The following is a 23,252-nucleotide window of genomic DNA, read 5'->3' on the forward strand; positions in this document are numbered from 1 at the left end:
CAGCTTTCTGGTGTGGAGAGCCAGCAGAGGATGGAAGCAGCCCAGGCCTGAGGAGTGAAACACCGCAGACCTTCACTGAGGATGTGCGTCTTAAAATGCGTGGCATCTAAGGTCTGGTTTAAGACCAGGCATGTTTCCAGCCAATAATGGATATTTTGTCTCATCTTCAAAGGCAGCAATTGGTAGCACCTGCAGAAAGGGAAAAATACCACTGCATTTTCAAACAGTGTGATTTGGACTTGGAAACTGAGAGCTTTTTACATTTGATCTGGGTTTAAGAGATACAGATGATGATTTTTCTGGCCTTTTTGGACTAGGTTTCCATACACATAAAACTTTGAAAGCTGCGGAGTTTCACTTTAAAAGCTAAATCACATTTAAATTGTGAGGGCATGGACTAGCCCATGAAAATGCTAATGCTATTTTTCTGCTGTTTAAATGCCAGCCAGCAAAAGCAGAGCCAGGGACTTGTGAGTCCCCACTGAACAGTCTTTTTATTTTTTACTTTTTTGGCTCTTGGCAAAGTACAACTTTCTCACTAATTTGCTAAGGAGAAAATCGCTTTGGGGCTTAAGCCTTCAACAGAGGACTTAAGCTCATTTTGGGTAACAGCATAAACTTAATTTCACATATCCTGTAGTTAACACACATTAACGCTGGCAGAGTGTCTTTTAGGGTTTCATCGGTGAAAAGGAATTCTTTTGTCTGTATAAAAATGTCTTGAATGGTGAGATAATACGAGCAGGAGGGGGGCCAGCTTTTTACACAGTCTGATAGTGATGGGACAAGGGGGACTGGCTTTAAACTAGAAGAGGGAAGATTTAGGTTAGGTGTTCGGAAGAAAGTTTTTACTCAGAGGGTGGTGACACCCTGGAACAGGCTGTCTGGAGAGGCTGTGGATGCCCCATCACTGCAGGTGCTCAAGGCCAGGTGTGATGGGGCCCTGGGCAGCCTGAGCTGGTGCCTGGCAGCCCTGCCCATAGCGGAGGGTTGGAACTGAGTAATCTTTAAGGTCCCCTCCAACCTAAGCCATTCTTTGATTCTGTAATTGCAGAGTACTTCATATTTTCACATACGGATGAATATAAATGGATCAGGCTTGCAGGAGACTTGGAGACACTAATGTGGGACTGCTAAACTAAAATTCATTGTGATGCAGTAGACGTATCAGATGGCAGTTTTGCCAGTACAAACTTCTGAACTTTATTCTTTCATAAAGGTATGACTTTCCTGCCAAGCACAGAATGTAAGTAGAATCGTCAATATTAGATTCAGCAATAGCTAACCTAAAAGTTTAATGTGTCCCCTGCATTTCCATGAGTCATCTGTCAGCAACTGTAGGCAGCCGTTTGCAGAGAGACCGGCACATGGTGAGCTGGGTTTGGTCAGCTCTGAGGTGCATGCATGTATGTTTCCAACAGGCTGGACACTGCCCATTCAGATCACTGAAGAGCGGGCCTAGTCTCCCTTTATGTCCCCAAGTAGACTAGATCTATAAATTGCAACTTTATGAAAACCTAATTATGGTGGTGGGGAGGGCTGTTGTCTCCCACTTTTTAGATGGCTTTTGTTTTATTTTTTTTCAGGCTCCTCAAAGAGGAAATGGACATAAAACCAACCAAACAAAAATGCAGAGATTAAAATACAGGATGCTTGTTGTGGCACTCCTAAGATTTGTAGGGTCCGAATTCCATGTTCCCATTTCTTCTTTTATTCTGTGGTATTTTCTGTAATGGCTGTTGCATTGCAGTGCCCTGATTCCAATGGGCTCAGAGCAGGAAAGGAAGAAGAAAGGGGGCACAGAGGGACCACATTTGCTTTTTTCTTCTTTTTTTCCATCAAAAAGCCCTTTTAAAAATAGGAGATAATGGACAACATACATATTTCTGTATTTTATACATCCTTAAAGTCTTTCTCAATGTTATTAATTTTTCATTAGGTACACCACATAAATGCAGTCCACAAATATGTTCCATGATCGCTCTGTTCCTTACTACAAATTCTGTCTCTACTAAGGGGCAGCCTTTTAAGGAGTGAGAGCTTATTTGTACAGGGGATTGAGGCAGCGCTGATGAATCAGTTAGTGTTCCTGTTGTGTGTTTGAAAGATGTGCATGTATATTTAATATGTTCTAATATTTGATCTTTTGCATAAATAGTTTAGCTGGATTACTGATATTACTCATTTGATGTATAGCTCCCTCAGAGCTCACATTATATACTAATCTGTGTTGAGATTGGGATAATCAGGTTAATAACGCATTGAATTTTTTTCTGTGTTTCATTTCTGTAAGTAACTTGGGATGCTGAGAGGTTTGACCTACCTTCTTCTCAGAAGCTTGTTTTCTCTGGAATAATGAGCTGACACCATCTGAAACCTGTTCCAAAGGCAGCCTGTTTCTAGGCGCTTTGACAGCGACACATTGGGTCGAGGACATTGCCAGTGCGTGACAGCACTGCTGCTTAATTTGTATGGGGACCACACTGAGAGAGCAGGAGAACATGAGTGCTGTAAGAAGGCAAGATATTTAGTGGAAATTCCTATTGCTGAATTCTTATTGCATATGTCGAGGTAACAAGCTCCATTGCCACCCAACATGCGATGGGATGGAGGCCAAAAAAGGGCGTTCTGACCCACAGGACAGCCACTTTGCTCAGGGTTTTATTTCATGACAGAATAACTACCACATCCCTCAGAAATGTTTGAGGAGATGTTGTTCACTGTTCTCCTCCTGGCGACTCAGGAGTGGACCTGAAATGGTTCTCCCCTCCTGCTGCCTAGGTACAGTGTCTCAAGGGAAGAGCATTTTCTGCCCCGATAAACAGGATTCGTGACACTTCCCATTGCAGTGTCCTGTTCCTGGCACAAAAGTGCTAATGAGAACAGTAAACGACAATTAGACATGCAGGTGCAATTGGTGTAATGAGGAATACAGGTGAGGATTGTCTCAGTTGTCATTTCCATCACGTTAAATTGCAAGCCTGGCATCTTGTGCACCTTCCAGCAATGCCGATTCTGAGCATTAAGGATGAGCCTGGTGGGAGCTCCTCAAGCAGCTGTTTGGTAATTCTGGCCAGGAAGCACTCTCCCCGCAAGCAATATCACACTCTGCTCAGTTTGTTAAATATATGGTGAGGGATTTACAGGCTCAGGCTAGAAGAGCTTGGTAGTGTAGCTCTATATCATGCTAAAAATAAATATTCACCTCCAGAGAGAGCAATCCTTTCAAAAGTTCTGCAGCACAAAAGGTGCTGGGTGCACATCTCCCCTCAGGGGACAGAGACTGTTACCTGCATGTGGGGCAGAGCTGAGTGGTCCCACAGCCTGTCTTGTGCTCTTCAGACAGGCAGGACATGGTATGAGCAGGATAAGCATATATTTCTGTTGGTTAAGTGTTCTTAAGTTCTGCCACCGACTTCTTGCTAACAAGACTAACTGTTCAGTTACCTGGGAATAGAGAGCTGCTACTTTATTTGTTATGGATTTGCTCTGCCTGTATGCCAGACTGGCCAAAGCAGTGGTAAGGCATCTTAAAAACCAGTCCTGCTGGAACTTGGGTGTACGTTTGCTGATGAGAAGTTGTATATAGTAGCCTCTCTTTGCTCAGAAACACTCATACAGACAAACTGCAGATCCCGCACAAGCGCCTGTCTTTCTCTTTTGATGTGGGAACTTTCCAGGGGAATAGCAGTAGTCAAAAAGAAGAAATAGAACAAATCCAGTTCTTCGTGTACCACTTCTTATTACCCAAGCAGTATTACAGTGTGAGGTGCTGGGCAGGCTGTTGAATTGGATTAGATCTTGTGCTTTTGCTATTCTCATGGAAGTTATCAAGCTTCCAGCAGGTATGTGCATTTGCCAATATACGTACTGCAAAAACACCCACAGAACTGTGTTAAGAGGAATACTCTCTTTTGTTGCAGGTTACGATTTTGCCTTCTTGCTAACAGGTTTTTGCTGTATCTTGAAAATAAATCTCTTGGAAATTGCCAGCATGGGCCCTGCTGCTCTATCTTACTTTCTTTCCAGATCTTTCCTTGAACATTCGGTGAGCATTAAGTTGTTTAACAAGGTAAGCCAGTTGGCAATGCAAATACATCTTTTATTCCCCTGCAAAGAACTTTGAAATAAAAATGTACAAGGCAATGAAAATTAATAGGAAGGCAGTACTGTGTGTGCTAATTCCACTTCACTCCTAACAGTCCTGTGGCCAAAGCAGCAAGTTTTTTTCTTGTTTTTGCAACAAGGCGTGCGACTTGGCAGGGTGGGTGGTGCAAACTGCGGGCACGGGCAGACAGTGTCAGTAGGATCCCTCCCCTGAGATGTGTGGAATCCAGTTTGTAAGAGTTTGAAAAAAAACTGAAGCTGAAGGAGAAATTTTTTCCATGATTGGTGATGCACGAAGTAAAGTTTCCATTATGTGCCAGGAGAATTTGAAGCGAAAGGCACAAAATAAGAAAACCTGCTCTTCATCTTCTTCCTTCTTTATTTCTGCAGCTGTGATTTCCCAACTGCTCTGAGGACTCCTGAGCCCTGGTTCTCTCTGAGCTTTGCCCTCCAGTGGAATTCTTGTTACTACTCAGAGGAGGGGAATTAAAAAAAAAAGCCTCAGTGTTAACCAAGGCCTCATGAAATCGCTCCTGGGGACAGAGCTTAAGTGTTAATCTTTCAGCTGTTAATTGGCACTCCTCTGGACACACAGGTAAACCCCTCCTGCAAACACTCACCCATTGGGCACTGTCTTTGCTTCAGTTGCCATCTTTCATTTCTGCCTTGGAGCTCTCCTGGCTACCCTCACCATTCATCCCTAATGCTGTACGTACAGTGGATTAAGCAGATCAGAACTAAACGTTCCCCTTTTCTCTGCTGTTTAGGATGGAGGTGCAGAGAGGCCTTTTCTTGATGCATGTTTTAGTTCTGGTTTGGTTTTGTTCCCCTGTCCCATAGGCTGTTCCTCGTTCCCTGTCCCCACTGCCTGCTGCCTCCCTTAGGGCCAGCTGTGGGGTGGGAGGAGCACAGGGCTGCAGCAGGGCAGAAGGAAAGGACTGCCCCGTAACGAGAATCTTCGTGCTGAGACGACTTATGCTGAGAGTGGAGCTGCACTTTTAACATATGTTTAATTACATAATCCACCATGGTATAAAGATACCTGAGCTGGCTCTGAATGAGCTGCCTTCCTCATTCCCTAAGTCCCAGATGCAGTATAGCTCCATTAGCGTGGCAATACACCCAAACTAATGAGTTTGGGTAAAGCTGATGCTGCTATATTACCTTCCATTCTGGTGCTAGCTCATTTCCAGCCAGCTTAGATATTTAACTGCTGCTTTATATTATATAGATAAACCCTAAATAACCTGTGCAGTGCTAACGTGGAGTCCACTAACAAATCTGTTTCCTGGGCTACCCCTCTGGTCACCAGACCAAACCTGTTAACATCTGAAGTAGCATTCTGGATATAAGGTGTGTTGATGTGTGCAGCCACTGCACTACTTACTGTCTCGTGGAAGTAGTGGTTGTTCACTGATCTGAGCTGAAGGAAAAGGAGTCAGACAGGCAGTTCTGGAGTTGAAAGGATAAATTTATTTCACTGCAGTTTCTGTTCATTTGAGGGTTTGTTTCTTTTTTCTTTTCTTTTTCCCCCTTTTTCTTTTAGTACACTTACCAGATGTTGAGAACATTCGTTGTCATTCCTTGACTAACTTGAAAGCCTCAGGTATTTAGTGCTTCTCTAAGCTGTAAATCTGAGAAGCCCCTTTGGAAATAGCAGCTACAATATGCTAACAATGACTGCATCACACAATATATTGAGATGAAAAGGAGATCGTTTTCTTGAACTCACTTCAGAAGACTGGCATGTCTCTTGGCAGAGCTCATTTGAGAGTTGCTCTCTGTAATTAAGGAGTGTATCATCATGCATAGAGAACATGGTTGAAAGAAGGTCTCTAGGAGATTGAATTGAAGTTGCACGGACAACATTAATTTTTGGCATTTCCTAGTGTTCGAATCCTTGGTTTGCAACTTTAATAGTTTTTCTTTCTGTGAAATTATTTGCAAGCAATTTCCTGCTTGATTTCTTGTATTGATATTCTCAGTCAAATTAAAGCTGTCACCAAGTGACATGTAATTCTTGGTCAAACAGAACATAAGCAAGACTGGCCCAACTTATAAATTGGATTGCTTGCACGCTAGCTATGCCTGTAGGTTGTGGAGTTTGTTTTGTCAGTCCCCCCCCCCCACCTCCCCTTTTGGTGTCTGGATTATGAAATAGTGCATCAAACTATCAAACTAAGAATTCTAAGACTGGGAGTTATCTGGTTTCTTCCCTTACAGTACACTTCTCCTTTCAAGCCTGGAAGAGCTATTTTAGTCTCTCCCCTTGTATTTGGCTTCATGATTTAAATCTGTCTGATCTATTTATGATTATTAGTGCAATCAGCCGCCTTCATCTTTCGACTAATTAATTATGATAGTCCTGATGACTTTCTTCTGGAAGCACAAAAATAACTTGGATAGGCAAAAATCAAGGAAAACGACTCCAGATGAAGATGTTCTTCTGCATTCCAGACGTATCGTGTTCATGTACTTCTGGCGGATGTAGCAGTTCCTTCTACAAGTAATACACGGGAGTGGTTCAGTGTGGAAGCAGCTGTGTTTTCTCAGTAGCAATCTGTAGGACTCAAAAGCTGGAAACAGGTCTGCAGCACTGTCTCTGTTGTGCTTTAAATCAGGGATATTTGTGCTTGTGTTGATAGCATTTCCTATAATTTAGCGGGGTTTAGTGCAGTCCTGCAAGAGAGGGATTGCAGTCCTGTCTTATTGCCACATGGTGCCAACTGTTAATATTACACCAGTGATTCCTAGATCTATGTTAAATACAGAATAGATGCAGGAAAAATACTAGGATAGAGATGCATTCAGTTGGTTTATGCTGCATTGCGTAAGATGTTGAGGTCCTCAAGAGTGAATTTGATGAGAAATTCTTGAAAGAAGGCCTAGATCATCTGGTTTATGGGCAGGCCTCAGTTTTCCTCCTCTGTACTCCTGGACTGAAGTCAAGCAACTTGCTTTTATTTAAAGCCACTCTGTCAGAAAAACATTTGATATATCGTAATTTTCCACAGGTTAATTAGTGCAGTAGTAGCGGGTAGGGGATAGGATGGAGCTGGGTAGTGGGCAACATGAGAAGGGCAATAAGGATGTCCAGGAGTTGTAGGACTCCTCAGATAACTGAAGTCAAGTGTCTTGTCTAATTATTCCGTTTTAGACTTTCTAGATTTCAAAATATGAACAATGCAGAAAAACAGCTTTGAGCACAAAGGGCACTCTGTTTCCAAATAGTTCAGTATAAGGTAACAACGTCTTCTACGTCATTCCCTTTTATCTTGTCTAATCAATGTTATACTTAATGCAGCATGACTTTTCAAGTGATTAAGGACCTGGTTGGGGACATTAACAATGTAAAACTTTATTTGCATTTACACTAATGATTTTATAATGAGAGTTTTATTATATTAATGAAGACTGCTGAGAGAAGAGGGGAAAAACAAAGCTGAAACTCCCCTAATGTCTTTCTTTAACAGAGTATCCTCTGCTAAGACTTTGTTGACATAGTTACTTGTTTGCATAAAGGAAAATATGAATGTTTGGAACTATTAATTACTGAATGCTCAATGTACTTTATGATAATTACTACATAAATTATTTTAGGAGGGTTTTTAAGGAAAACTATTTATACCACAATTGAGAAGGGAGATAAAAGTATTTAAATAGCTGCATTTGTATCACAGTGGTGCAATACCTCAGTAACAAAATATAGGATAAAAATACCTGCGAGACCAGCTTACCTCTAGGAAGACATATCCTGAAATACCACAAACAGTGATCCCTGCTGTGCATTGTTTCAGTGATGTACAAACCTCTTCGATGAACAGAAAGCCTGCAAAGGGAGGGCTGCCGGCTGAGCCCCAGCATTGGCAGCACATCCAGGGGAGCAGCTCATCCTGGGTAGGACTGCTGAAAGAGCAGCTTGTACTGCTCAGTACCACTTCCAGATGCTGCCTGAAGGAGAAAGTTAAAAACAAGTAAACAGAAAAAAACAGAGCAAAACAAACCGTACTGTTGGAATGGAATACAATTCTTCAGAAGCAAGTTTTGTCTAGTACTGGGAAACATCATGGTGTAGGAATCAAAGAAACAGCTTCACTCAACCTGCTTTGATTTTCAGTGCAACTCTGAGGTAACATTCATGTAAATGGCTGTATATCAGCAGCTCACTACATTTTCACAGCATATTTTCCCTAAAATTTTTCTGAAAAGTAGGAGTTTATAACATGTTATTGTTCTTGTAGCTGTGTCAGGTATAGCCCTGGCATGGAACAATGACTGTTAATAAAACAGAGAAATCCACTGAGAATGTAATAGATTTGATTATTTAAGGGAAAGAAAACAAACATTGCAAAACCTATCCATAGTGTTTTCATTCTATTTCATGTCTTCACCTGAGCTCTCTTGTTTGATTTCCTCTCTGCCTCCCCTTCCCCCAGCATAGTTAGGATCAGCAAGCTGGTATTCTGTGATTTTTGCAACTGATTGGTTAGAGTAATCAGGTTTCTTGGCAGGCAGCCCTAAAAGTCAGCTTGCTGTCAAGAGATTTAATTTCATTGCATCTTACTCTAACACACATGATGTGACCTGTATTAATCAGGAATGCTAGGAACAGAGCTTGGGGAATGAAGAATGCAGCCAGGAATCAGGAGACCATAAGGCTCCCCAAAGCACCAGAGGTTTGTAACCTGAGTGTCCTGACAGAAGCAGGTAAACATATCAGATGAGATCTGCTGGGACTCCTCATTCTTGAGTAGCCTGTGTTCAGCAGTGATCTGAAGTGACGCTGCTGGGTAAGATGGTTCAATGAAGTGACGTTGGGTGGCATTCTGGACGAGTGCTGGCTGTTGGCTGGAATCCACGTTGGCAGAAAGCAAGAGCTGGAAGAGAAAGAACCCAGAGTCCCAATTCTTTTGAGGTCTTTTCCTAACAGCATAAATCTTGATTAAAGTACAGTGACCTCTGGAAACTGTAGTTCAGCACCAGCTATGACATAATGTGATTTATAGCTCTGAATCAAGTATTCTGCCCTGGTTTCAGCTGGGGCAGAGTTGATTTTCTTCATAGTGTCTGTTACGACAGTGCCTCTAGGTACCTGTTCCAAGGACTACTAAAGTGAAGGCAAAGATAACAGCTGCATCTGCTGACAAGAGAGACCCTCACAAACTCAAGTGAATCCAAAGAAAGTTGTTCCACTGGCTTTAGTGAATGAGATTCCTTCCTGAGTACATTTCATAGATGCAAAGCTGTAGCAACAATTTTAGGCAATGATGTGTACGTTCAGTAGAAATTACTTAGAGCATACAGTTACAATCAGACTAAATGAGTGGAACTGTAAAGTGGGTTGTTCTATTGAAACCATAGCTCCTTCTTACAGTGAAGGATAATTTTAGCACATTGAATATTATAACAGCATTAGCAGCATGAAGTAATCCCGTAAAAGCTATTCTAAGTAGTCTATTTCAAATTAGAGATCACTAGTTCTGAACTTGTAACACCTATTAGTTAGCCTTTGTGTCAAACTGCTTCTTTGGCAGTGTACCTCATTACTAAAATCTTACACTGTCTTTCTGCACAGGTTCCTAGAAATGCTCCATGATCCCAAACCCGAACTTTGTAGTTTGGTGGAGGTAAATATTTATGGCCTTGGAAAATGCATGTTGTCATTTTCCGTCTACAGCTCTGTATAAACAGAGCATTTAAGTGGAAATGCAAATGTTTTCTCTTCTGCACTTCTGTGAACACCTGGAAGATGTATAATAGCAAAGTGCATTTTTTTCAGAGGGTTTCTTGAAATCAGTTTAAACTTCTCTAAAGATTCTCGCAGGAGGCAGCTGAAGAGAAATGAAAAAGAGTCATGCCAAGGAAATTGCATTACTGTCATTGTTAATTTGGTTTAAATAACTGTGAAAAGTAGTAGTTCATTCTCTGTTAAAATTTCCTATTGGCTTAAGCCAACTGGTGAATATTGTATTTGATAGACTCTGACATGAAGTCTGTGTTTAAATATTTATCTTTTGAATAGCAGTGTTTACAGCTAACACCTTCCTCTGCCTTAAACTTTAGCAATAACGTAATACATTCCGCTTCTGAAGTTGTCTCAGGTGAAACTGTATTAGCAGGTGAGGTTTTGTAATGTTCTCTGGATCTCTCCAATTATGTGCTGAAATGGAGGTCAGTACTTGAAAGATCAAGGTAAAAACACATGCTGTCGGAAAACATTCACCCTTGCCTATTTTGTGAGCCTTTTGGACTCTGCCATAGAACAGCTTTCAGTATCAGCTGTATTGCTTGCTGGCTTTTGAAATGGAGGTCTTATTGACATCCCACAAATTGGTCATCTTACAGAGCCTTTTGGCAGTCCTCCCCATTGCTGTGGATGTTGCAGTGTTTAGGCTGACACTTCAAAGCCATCAGCACTGCAGAGAGCCAGTGTGGAGAAAGGCTGGGCCATTGCTGTGTGCCTGCACGTCTTCCTAGGGAATAATTGAGTCAGTACATTGGGCTTGGTTTTCTTCTCCTTAACTGTATCTCCCAAACTGCAAAATACTTGTGAGTACTGAGAAAGAGCAACTGGAATAGCCTACAAGGCTTTGCAAAATAGGAGTGCTTCCCCTCTAGTGCCATGTAAAGGAGCACTGAGAAGCGTCTACTGTCATATAAAGGATCTGTTAAATTTATTGTGTCTGCGATTGTGGTTCAGAGAACATGCTTGAGCAGGTATAAATTTTGGTGGAGAGTCAGCAGGGTCTCATAAAGATGCCACCGGAAAGCCTGCAACTCTTGAGTACTGAACTTGTTAGTGTTACAGTATCAACGCGAGATATAAATCTGTTCTAGGTGCTGCATCTGTCCCAAGTGTATGTGAGTCCATTTAGCACTGGATGCTGTTGTTAGAATGTCAGCTGTAATGAATTAAGCAGGATAATGTTTGTTTTAAAAAGAGAACCTCTTATGGCTGAGTTCCAGGGAAGGGTGGACGTGCGGTGCTGGACTCAGAGCATGGCAGCACACAGTGCAGGCGGGTGGCAGCGGTGGCAGAGACCTGGGAGCCACCCATCCCATGGGCAGAGAGCGGTGCGGGGCAGAGCCCAGTCCTTCTGTGTGCCTGGCTCCTGGTGCTTCAAGGAGCCTCTGCTCATCCAAGCGTGGAATACAATTGCAAATCCTCAAAAGCAGCAAGGAAATGTATTTAGTCTCTTTACCTGGAACAATGAAATCCAAATGTTTTTTCAAATGATGCTTCCTATTATGCTTTTGCATGCAAGGGTACTTTTCCCAATTGTGAATGCTTTAGGCCAAATAGCTGCAAGATTTCTTTCATGTATTTTTTGGTGTGTGTTAAAATGATTCATCTTGGTGAAACTGCTATGGGATTTTACCGTATCAACATGTATCAATGAGCTGCTCTGTAAGGCAAGCCCTGCTTTGCCCCAGGTATTTTTTATCTCCATTGCCAGTGAAGGAAATTGATTGATAGCAATTAGTCTTACTAGTGGCACACGTGCTAGGCTTATACTGAATAAGTTCTGCAGGCTTTGTCTGATTTAATTCATTTGTGTCTTCCTGGGTTAATCAAATAGTTCAAAGGAAGGTGATCAGAGAATACCAAGTTCTTGGAGTCTATCAGTATTCGGAACAGTTGTTTCTGGCTCTTCAAATTCACTTGAGCTGATGCACATACATTAAGAGTAATATTTGTTGCCCAGGCAGATTTTTATTTGTCTAAATGCAGTGGTCTTGCAATTAATAAAGCTTGTAGCAGAAGCTTTTTGCAGGAAGCTGCGTCCTTCACAGAAAAGCCAAAGTCATTTCACATAGAAAATGTAATGCTTTAGAAAGATGTGGAAGAAAAAGCAGCGTGATGCTCAAAATTGCACTACATAATTTCTGGTTTTGTGCATTTTTAATTGAGTTATTTCTGATTTTTCAACCTAGTAACTATAAGCAGTTCCTTCTAAGTGCATCATATGCTTTTCTCTGATGTTGAAAATGATGTTTTCTAAGGTGTCTCCTAAGGGTGGCATCTAAATGCAAGTCACCTTTGGTCAGAGGTACAGCTGCTGGGGTGGTGCAGATGACTTTCTAGAGGAAAAACAGCACTTGTTTTGTTCAGTGCAGTGTTTTGAAGGCTGAATTTTGTACCACAAAGGAGTTCAGAGATGTTCAGGATTGTTGTTCCTAATAGCAAGTGACGCTTCTGCTTCTGATGGTCAGCATCCTAAAATAAAGTGATAGCAGGTGATGATGTCCAGATTGTCCTTTTAATCCCATCTGCTTTAGCTCTGCTTTGGAGAAGTTTTACCAGACCTGTAACCAGAAGAAGAGCAGTTGCAACATCAAAATGAATCTTGGCCTCAGCCCTCGTAGCTGTGTGTGAAGGGTGCACAAGAAACCCCAGTGGCATTCGGTCATAGAGAGGACTGCAGAACTGCAGGCAGGCAGGACTGAGAGCTGGAGGTTTATTGGGGAGAGCAGTGAAATTCCATCCTTTTAATATGTAAAAGTTAAATAAGAAAATAATTGTATTAATCTTGTTAAGGTTGCTTTGTTTTAACAAGCAATAAAATTTATAAATAATTAAACAACTAGTGAAGCCATGTGCATGTGAGTTATTAATGGAGGCCTAGGGCACATTAAAAGTCATGATGTTGAAGGCAAATTGACTTTAATCAAAAGGCTTGCATTAATTACTTAGTCACTCCCAGCCCTTTCTTTTTCTTGCCATGATAATATCAACTTTCTTGTTTAGTTTTGCTCCACATGAGCAAACAAGTACATTTTGGGGACAAAAAAGTTGGACAGTTGCAGTATAGATTTTAACTTAATTAAATTTGCTGAAGTTGAGTCTGTTACAGTCCCCAACAACAGTGCTTGGATTTTGAACGTCCACATAGTGAACTTCAGCTCTCTTGGAGTTTGCCCAGCACAGTCCCTGATGATGATGGACAGAGTTTTCATACATGATGTATTAATCAAAATGACTTCTGATGAATCCTGGTAGAAGATTTCTGCCTGAACTTGTATGAGCCAAGCAGAGAGAAGCCAGGCTGTCCTTAAATTCATGCCTGGATTCCTGTTTGTTGTTTTCCTACTGCTTCTTGATCTTTGTCCTCTTGCAGGCCTTCAGAATAGGTGAAATGAAGCCCTGGGAAAAGCACCAGAAAGAAAATGAGCTTGAGCACGTCATGTTTCTTTGGGAGAAAGTGTTCTGTGATGAGTCACTTACATGGCAGAAGTTTGTTTACAATCCAAGTTTCTTCTACAAAAAGGGGTTTACTCAGCTCATTCCTGGATTGTCTGCAGGTGCTCAGCCCATGGTTCTGTCACAGACACAGGTACCAAGCAGCCACTCCTATTTCCATCCCTAAGGACGAGTGTAGCCTTCCTGGGCTCTGGGGTTTATTGGAAGACCAGTATGCACAAACCTTGTTCTTCATTCTTTTTCTGTTCTGAAGTCAGATGCTGTGTTGCTGCTTCTAGAAATCATTAGGCATGATGCAGATTGAAAAGCCAGCCCCGGTGCTGTGCTGGTTTGACTGCTAAATGAAGACAAGCACCTGACAAAAATGTTAGCAACATGACTCGTACCAGATGCAGAGATGCTTATTCATTCAAATGAAGCAAGATTCTAATTAACAGGAGTGGATTTGATTGTGTAGGCTGTTCATGCTAGTGTCTGTCTCAAACATTCTTTGCAGAAAAATCAAACCCTGTCCTTAACTGCTGAAGAGCTTCAATGCAATGCGGTAGATTTACCTGGTGAAGCAAATTTCAGGACTTGTGATGAATAATTTGTTGGGTGGGTGAGAACGTGGCTTATTTTCCAGATCCTATGGCTAGCTGTGAGTAATAGTAGGCTCATATGGGTAAAACAGGATTTCTTTATTATATATACAGTAATGATACTGAGCAGCATGGTTAAAAATGAACTCTGTGTATGGATGGCTGTGAGTCATCCACCAAAACACAGTCCTACAGCCAGGATCCTGAACTTCCAACCCGATGCTAAGCTTGAGCAGTGATGCTTAAGCAAGGATTTAGGCAGAATCATAGAATCATAGAATCGCTAAGGTTGGAAAAGCCCCACAGGATCATCCAGTCCAGCCATTCGTTTGCCCTTCACCAATGGTTCTCGCTAAACCATGTCCCTCAACACAACATCCAAACACTCTTTGAACACCACCAGGGTCGGTGACTCCACCACCTCTCTGGCAGCCCATTCCAGTGCCTGACCACCTTTTCAGAGAAGCAGTATTTCCTAACGTCCAGCCTGAGCCTTCCCTGGTGCAAGTTGAAGCCATTCCCTCTAGTCCTAAAGAAGTTAAGCAAAGTGTAAATAATGACATTCAGCAGAGTAATATCAGCTCACAGTTTTCAAAGAACAATATTCTGAGAGAAACTTGCATGATTTCATGAGTTTGACATATTCCGTGCAACAGCATTCGAAAGACAGCAGTGAATCATTTTTTTTGCCTTGGTGGGGGTGAGGGGAACTGTCTGATCTGCTATAAGAGAATTAGAAAGATCTCATGGAGAGGAGACATGCAGCTCCTCTAGAGTTCCCTCTGCCTTATTGGAGTGATCACAACCTGATAAACACTTGATAACAGACATGTCAGTAAGTGAATTGTGTGGATGGAGATGCTCTTACTGACATCCCACAAAGCTTTAAAAATGCGCCCTACTTTAAGCTGTAATAAAAACATCAATGGGGATACATTTTGCAATGCCTGTATATCTAAAGTAGGATAGACTGGACTAGCTCATTTTTCTGAGTTTCCAGGGAATACATTCTCATATGCATATTTTACAACTATTTTGACAGCAAGTGCATAAACATGCAGAATAAATACAACTATCACCTAAGAGTATCTCTAGACATTGTCATTTTCATTTAGGTTTGCCGATGATATACAAAATAATCACAAGAATATATTTACTGCGAGTAATGCAGGTTCCTATGGTATATTGTAATATTAAAAGCATAAATTCCCTCATATGGAGAAAGGACTGTAAAATGCAAAAACTTCATACAAGTGGAGAATGCTGTCAGTGCATGCCATGGGCAAGGCATCACTGTAAGGGTGGCATGTTCAGGTGCTTGATACCCCCTATAGAGGGATCTCCAGGGCGGTGCCAGCTCTAGACCTGCCCGAGGTGGTTGGCACTGGTTGCTGTCTCCACTTCCAAATGTTAATAAATCCTTTATCTTGTGAATTATTTTTTGTCTTATCAGGGACACTTGGAAGTGCCTACATGCCTTACTTGGTTGTAGTAGAGCAGTTCATACTATCACAGCAGATTCTAATATTCCCAAAATAATGTCACAGGTGTAAACAGTTGCTCTCTAAAAATGTGTGAATGCAGTTAATGCTGAAAAGACTTCACAGAAATTGTGAAGCTGAAGCCTTAAGAAACACAGTCATGGTGAAGGGAAGTGATGGTGATGGGAGCAGCTCACTGCAGTGCCATGGGTGAGCCCAGCCCTGTGGTCCCCTGGGACCACCTCATCCGCACCATATGGGCTGCATTTTGGAAACAGGAGCATGAGCTCATGAAGCAATTGCTTTTAAAAATCCCCTCCTTATCGCCCTCGAGGGGAAAGATTTGCATTTCCATCTTTTTAATGCGCATTCCTGTGCTATTTATAAGAACTTGTTTTGTAATCCCAGCACTTTATGAACCTTAATTACTCTGAAATGTGCATCATTGCCCTTTACATGGGTTATATAACACACACAGTAGAACACACCAAGCTGCTTGTGTACTTTGGTTGCACCAGAGATGAACAGGGCCTGCCGTGTGCAAGCCACAGAGCACAATGTGCCAACTGCTCTTGTCCTCTTGGGCTCATTCCTGGCATGATAACAGGGATCTGGAAAATACCCATCGATATTACCTACTGGACACAAAAGAACTGAATAAGGAATCTAGTGGTGTTTTTGTTTGTTTGTTTGTTTGAATTGTTATATAGTATTAATGATTAACTTAGAGAAAAATGCTCAATCTACTAATTTTGGGAGAGGTACACATGGCTGTTTCTTAATTCATTCTGACTGTACTGTGTTCTATGTTCTATACCTTCATGAAAATACTTATACTCCCTGTGGATGAAAACAGCTGTTATATGAAGAAATGAATTTTAAATCTGAAGAGCATCTATGCCCCAGGAATGAAAGAGGAAAGTTATTTGGATGTGGTATATGGCTATGAAAACCTTAGCTGTATGAGGGGAGGACAGCAAGGTATTCAGGTATCCATCGTGTCTGCCCTGCCACACTGCTGCCTGCAGCCCTGTGGCACTCTCCCTGCAATCCTTCTAACCTTCAGCTTCTTAATATTGGCTTCTTGCAGCAGAGGAGGGGAAGGTAATTGTTGTAGCCAGCATTTTACATACAGCTGTGTATACAGCAATGTGTGAAAAAGGATGGTCAGCAAGGCTTTCTGCCTCTTCTCTTTGCTAAGTGTGAAGGAAACTCTTGGAAGCGTGCTGTGCACATTGGAGTTAATGGAGGTGGCATCTGAAACAGCCAGTGACTGTCACAGGGCAAGATGAGAGAAAAGCGCTTGGTGCACAATAATGTGATGTGCAAGGTTTGCCATCCAGCAGCCTCAGAAGCCCAGTGCCCTTCCCAGGAGCGTCCACCTGTGAGCAGGAGGAGTGCAGTGCTGCGCGGCCGCTGATCTGCTTTGGTGCAGCGCTTCCTGAGCTGCATCTGAGCATTCCCCCATTGGCGTGTATTTAATGGAGAATGGATGCACATGTCGGATTGTTTTGTGTGAGGTAATATTTAGGTCTTAAGCAACTTGCTGTAATTACTGTACATACTTTTGACAAGACAATTTTTATATTTTTTTTTAAGAACAAAATTACTGGACGCATTTTGAGGCGCTAATATAATAGTATGAAGTCAATATTAAATGCACAAACATCTTAGTAAACTGAAAGCTTTAATTCTTTGGTTAGATGGCACAATCTGTTATCCTAAATTAAATTTCTAAACGAGTATTTTTTCTAGATATTACATACTTCATAGCTGACAGGGACACCATCTAATTAGCTATTTATATGCAAGGCATACTGGGGGATAATTAGGAACATGGATTATGCAAAGGCAATCAGACTGACAGAGGGCAAAGGAAGCTAACGTATTAAATCAGGTTTGTATATATGCTTATATGGTTTATCATGTGTCGTTTGGGTTGTATTACATTAATACTTCATTTAATATGTTGTTATGCATATTACTGTAATCTACTAATTTGTAAATTAAACATGCACCCTCCTAAATACAGTATCTGTTGGCCCAATGAATCAGTTAGGCCTGCAGGAAAACGCTTAATTAAGTTACATATGTATTCCACCTCTCGGGAACTGCCCCACACATCCCTAATACATCTGTTGTCTGTGCTCAGATCCAGGCTTTATGGGTTACTGCTGTCCCAGCATGTCTTATCACATACTCAATATTTGGATTCCCAAAGCAGTAGTGGGTGCACTTCAAAATGTGTGGGAAGTAGTTGCTGGGTCAGCCAAAGGGAGGGTGAAATGAGGAAGTGTTCTTGTCTGGAGTTGCAGAGGGGAGAAACACCATGTGTTTGAGTGCAAGCAGAAGGGAGAAGAGGGTCATTTGTTGTGTAAGGGTGTGTAACGTCGACGTGCAACTTAGCTGATGTAACTTATGGGAGGAGTAGGCTCCTAAATGAGCTGCTCCTGTGTGCTCTGAAGATGGTTCATTTGAACCATTTTTACCTACTCTAAGGTGTTTGGTCAGCCAAGTGCTGTCTGACTGAAGAACAGATTGAACATCTTTCTCAGGTGTGTAAATAGATATGCTTCACCTGCTTTGTGATCATCTTGAGCAGTCAAATGTTTTAACCAAAGGGTGGGTGGTTCTGGATGTCAGCCCTACATATATTCATACACCTACACAGGTCAATACAGGTATTTCTAAAATGTTAAAAGCTGCTAAATTTGTTTCATTGGTATCTGGCAGGTCAACAGGAAAGCCTGATGAAGTCTTAAGTGACTCCCCTACTTTTAATGGAGAATTACCTTAGAGTTAAAAGAATGTGTATAGTCTGTCTCTTCTGCCTTTTGCTAAACTTCAAGAAGAAATTATCTTCAGTTTTTATGATGAAAAGAATGGCACACTCCTTTGAAGGTCTTACTGTAGAAAAATGGTGTGACAGAAGCAGAGGATGGGTAAAAGCAAGAGATGGGATTGTTTGTACAGCACCTGTGAGACTTAGGTGGCCTTTGATTTAGGAGGAAAGAGGAATGTGTTGTGTTTTGTCCTGAATGACACTGAAGCAAGCAGTGCTTGGTTCAGATTCATTGCTTTGTTCTCTTCCATTTCCTTCTGATGGTGTGGCCGAGCATTTGTGCATCAGTAACATTGCTCCTGGGGAGCCATCAGCTGTGTTTTCACCCAGAGCTGATGTGCTCATGTAGGAGTCTTAGACACAGCTGGTGCTGGAATTGCTTTTGAGTAAATACTCAGATAACAGCCCTTCCTCCTCACATCTGGCTGTGTCTGACCCACAGTGACTCCAGGTGGGTGTCGATGAATTTGGGTGAGGGGCAGCAGAGATTTCCTCTTTGTAGCTTGAACCTCCTCAGAAAGCTCTTGTGGTGGAACAGGAGCCATCCTCCAGCTCACTGCCCCTATTCTTCTTCTGTGAGCATGCTTCCCAAACACCACAGGCTCTCATTTTATTCATGCCATAGCCCTAACTTCAGTAGCTTCACTGGAATATGAACCTTGGCATAAATGAATGCAGAATTTGCCTCCTGGACTTTTGTATGCTTTTAATATTTATTCGTTGGTCTATAGTAGAAGAATATTTGTCATCTGAACTGAATTTCTGGATGAGAATCAATGGATCATTAGTTTTAATTACAATATATCAATGTCAAACTTATGTAATTTATATCTAATGAAATTTATGTCTAGGGTATACTGTACTGTCATCACTAAATTCTTCATGATAACTATAAATATCAGAACCTGCTTTCTTTACATTATTTACAGGTTGTTTCATCCACTACAGTCTCATTAAACAGACAGCATTTTAAAGGTGATTGTGTAGCAGTGTTGGATGAGGCCCCATACATTGGCCCATTCCGCAGTGAGCAGCTCACGCAGGGAGTGGTGGCTGTGTTGTGTGGTGTGCAGAAAGAGCTGGGAATCTGGGAGCTGAGGTTTGTTCCTGCTATTGATACTGCATTCTTCTGGTGATCTGTTCCCTAGTTGTTGATAGCATCTGTATTTGTCCTTTTTTTTCCCCCATGTGGAAGTGTTTGATATAAACAAGAACAGTTACTGTTAACAGGCATTTGTTGTCATTGCTAATAACAGCGTTTCATATCAGGTTTGTTGTACTGGATCAGGCTCTAGACATGGTTACCTGAGCTGTCTGTAATGATCACCCTCAGCTTACATATCCTGCAATTAAACCATCTCAGCCAATTTCACAGCTGTAGCGACAGCACAAACACACATCAGGACAAACAGCGAATGAGAGCCCACTGACAGGCAGGTAAAACAAAACTGATTAAGGGTACGATAAGTCATGCTTCTTACTGTCTCACAGGTGGGCAACAATAACTGGTTAATAATAGATAATAAAGCAAGATGAATAATTTGCATGAAATGAAGTAGGTGGTATTTCACTACTTTAAGAAGGGGTTTCTGGAGTACATCTCACGCTCACCTGCAGCAGTGATGCCACAGCACAATTCCCAGCAAGGGCTGCCTGAGGAAGGCACATGCATGAAGCACTCCTCTGAAAGAATATCAACCCAGGCAGTAATGACTGAGAGTTTTTGATCTCAGAGTGAAATTGGTAGGAAAGAAACGAGGTTATCTGGGGCTGTGTTTGTTTATTTATGACCATCTGTTTTCAGTCCACTCAGAGTTAGGAGGGAAGGTGCCTGTTCACCAGAATGTATGTAGACAGAGCTTGGTAAATTTCAGCTTGTGTTGGCTGCTGCTGGATGATGGATGATTTTCCAAGTCTAGATGGTAATGATGTTGCACTGATTCACTGGCAAGTTCTTCATTCTTTTACCGCAGGCTCTCCTCTCCAGTTTAAAGAGACTCAGTTTGAAGCTTAAATTTTCAGCAAAAAAGCAAACAAAATCTGCTGGCCACAGACAATATGCAATTTCTGCAGCTCGAGAAATTGCTTTGTTTTGCTCCATACTAACATGGTGTTCTAGGCTAAGCACAGCTTCCCTTTAATGAGATCCAGTGCTCATTTATTTGCTTCTGAGTCTTGTTGCTTGTATGAGGGCTGCTCACGGAATTCTTCCCTGTGGAAAAAATGGCACCCATTGCCATTCGTTGACACTTGTGGAATGTTGATGGAGACCAAGCAGTGGATGTGAGTGCTGTGCAGGGTCAATGGTTTCAGCAATGGTGACAGCAACATGAAATAGACACCACGTCCCAGGCAGCCATGCAGGTTGCTCTGAGCAGGACGTGCAGCTCTTGTTTGTCACTGATGAAAATGCACAGCTAATGGTGGTGACCGTGTGGAAAAATTGTGTTTTGTAGCTGAGAATTTGCTCTATCAAGTAGTGTTATGGTGCTTTTTTGTATCTGTTGTAGTTTCCCTGGAATTAAACAGGAGGCACTACTTTTGGAGTGACCTATGTAGTTTCCTATTCTTGAAGGCTAATTGATTTTAATATTCTCTGTAAGAGTAATTCTATCTCCTCCATAAATGAAATATTCTCCTTGATACCTAAGAATATCCATATGACTTTGGCAACTAGAGATATGGAACAAGATATTAGTTAATTTCCTGACTTTTTTGAAACAAAGTTTGCAGCTGAGGAATGGTGAACAGTGTACATTTATGAAGTGAAATATCTGTCTACACAAGAGCATCTCCCTTCCTTTTTTGCCTTATATGTGTCTATATTTTGTTGAATACGGTTACAGAGTTCCCTGAGAGAATTCTTACCTGTCTCTGACTGGAAGTGGAGAAGCAGTCCTCTGCTCAGAGCCAAAAATGTGTCTAGAAGAGATGGGGAGTGGATGTGGGAGAGAAAAATGCAAACAGAGCCCAATGCTTTTGCTGAGGATATCACAAATAAGTGTGAGATCAGAGGCAGAGCTGCGTGTTTTATGTGCATTTAGGGCAACTAGCTTGCCTGTGTAGTTCCCCAAAAATGGGACAGTTGTGTGTTAATTTAATGTTTATTATATTTCATGTTTGGTAACAGCTATAATCTCTATTGTATTCCAATAAAAAATGAGAAGGTTACTCTTCTTCTTCTTCTTCTTCTTCTTAGAAGAGTTATAACTTGTGAAGATAGACTAAGATTTTTTTTTCAGAAAAAGTAACTAAGCCCATCAGGGATGGGAAGCAGTGCAGTGTGGATTCCTTCAGGTAAATACTCATGATGAATGTTTTCTCTTCTTTGCAGTGCATGAAGTTCTCTGAAACATCTCCAGCTTTGCCTTCCAAAGATTCACAAGAGATTGAGGCAGAGTGGCAGTGAAAAATGTTGATGTATCAATAGCCTGGGACCCCACTTGCTCCACTGCCCTGAGAGATTGCAACAGGATGCTCCCCTGCTCTTAGTCCAGGACTGGTTTCAAGTCTCCAGATGCTGCAGGTAAGTCTTTCTCTGAGCTTTGCTGTCTGGTGCCAGTGCTTGCACTGCTGCTGCTACTTCCTGTCACTCAGACCAGATCAAGAAGCAGAGGTAAGAATCATGAAACTCAATCTTCTTACATGCGTTATTCCTACAATTCTATATACAAAATATTCTCTGTAGTCCATTTATGAAATATTCTCCATAGTCCATTACATTCATCATGTTTAGATGTACCTTACTATGGTCGACAATCTATTTCTTTAGTTATCTGATTATTGACTGCAATGAGTGTTGGTATTTCTTTTGGAAAATGGAATTTCCTGCTGTTTCCTTCCCATTCTACTTAGGTGAAATATTACAGCTTCATAGATGGTAAATTAAATGTCAAATATAATTTTGGCATCCAAACCGTGAAGTCTGTTTCTGTCCTCAGAGCAAACCTGACAGATGCCTTCATGTACTGGCTTTATAGAGAGTTATACAGGATAATAAATCACTTTTTAGTGTGTCACTACAAATGGTTCAGCATAACTTCTTTATGAAAGTTTAGGATTTTTATAAGTGCCTTAAAAAGAAACATATTTTTATACAGCTACAGTCCTGGAGCTTCTTCAGTCAGCTTCAGCCTTCTTTGTTTTCTCCTTAATCATGTAAATGTGCATCTAATTTAGATGATTAAAGTGTGAAGTGCTTGGTTCTGAAGTGTTTGATCATACCATTACCATGTGAAATGTCCATAACTCCTTATTAAAAATAAAGCACCAGTAAAACAAGATACAGTGGGAGAGGGATAACTTGTTTAGGAGGACCCCAGAATTCCCTACATGAATCTCACTACTTAGGAGGGGTAATCTGTGTTACAAATCTCTATTTTATTCTTTCTACTAAGATGGCTCCCTTATGGCTGTCAGTGATGTATGTCCAGCTGTTGCATCACATTCTGCTCACATGCTGAGGAACATCTCAAAGTGCCAAAAAGTGGTTATTACGTTATTTAGAAAACAACAAGAGAAAAAACACTCCAACCAACCAAGCAAGCAATAAAACCACCCATAAACTGGCATCCATGCTGCTGCTGTCAAAACAACCAATATGCCTAATGAAGTGTCCTTCTTGAGGAAAATATGAATTGAAATAGAATTGACATAATGTCTGAAAATCAAGCACATGATCATCTGGTGAGTAACGTGCCACAAATACATTAGCCATAATAGCAAAGCACAGTGCTTAAAATACTGTTTGGCCATGCAGAAAAATGCCAGTGAATGTCTGAATCAATAGTGATGATTAGAATTGCAATAAACTACATAGTCAACCAAAGTCATTGTATCTGGGTATATCATAACAGACTTTAGTCATGGCAGACTCAGTAATGTGCAGAAATCCTGAGCTATCTGAGTCGACAGCAAAAATGATTTTTCTTTACCTAGTGTTTATTTTGTCATTGTTTTTTTCAGCCTCTGTAAGTACATGTCAGCATTGACCATTACAGAGATAAAAGTGCCTGAGTAGATCACTATCTGGCTGGAAT

At 41.4% G+C, this 23,252-nt stretch overlaps 1 long non-coding RNA gene across 1 annotated transcript in view; it reads left to right on the plus strand.

The window, feature by feature from the left end:
• LOC107052251 overlaps positions 1-22,896 on the plus strand; it is a 243,894-nt gene extending 220,998 nt beyond the window's left edge. The window contains exons 5-6 of the long non-coding RNA XR_006931756.1: positions 21,548-21,739; positions 22,611-22,896. This is a non-coding gene — a long non-coding RNA (uncharacterized LOC107052251). The remainder of the gene's footprint in view (positions 1-21,547; positions 21,740-22,610) is intronic.
• Positions 22,897-23,252: the final 356 nt, after the last annotated feature.

Source organism: Gallus gallus, chromosome 18 (genome assembly GCF_016699485.2).
Source record: "Gallus gallus isolate bGalGal1 chromosome 18, bGalGal1.mat.broiler.GRCg7b, whole genome shotgun sequence".
Lineage (NCBI taxonomy): Eukaryota > Metazoa > Chordata > Aves > Galliformes > Phasianidae > Gallus > Gallus gallus.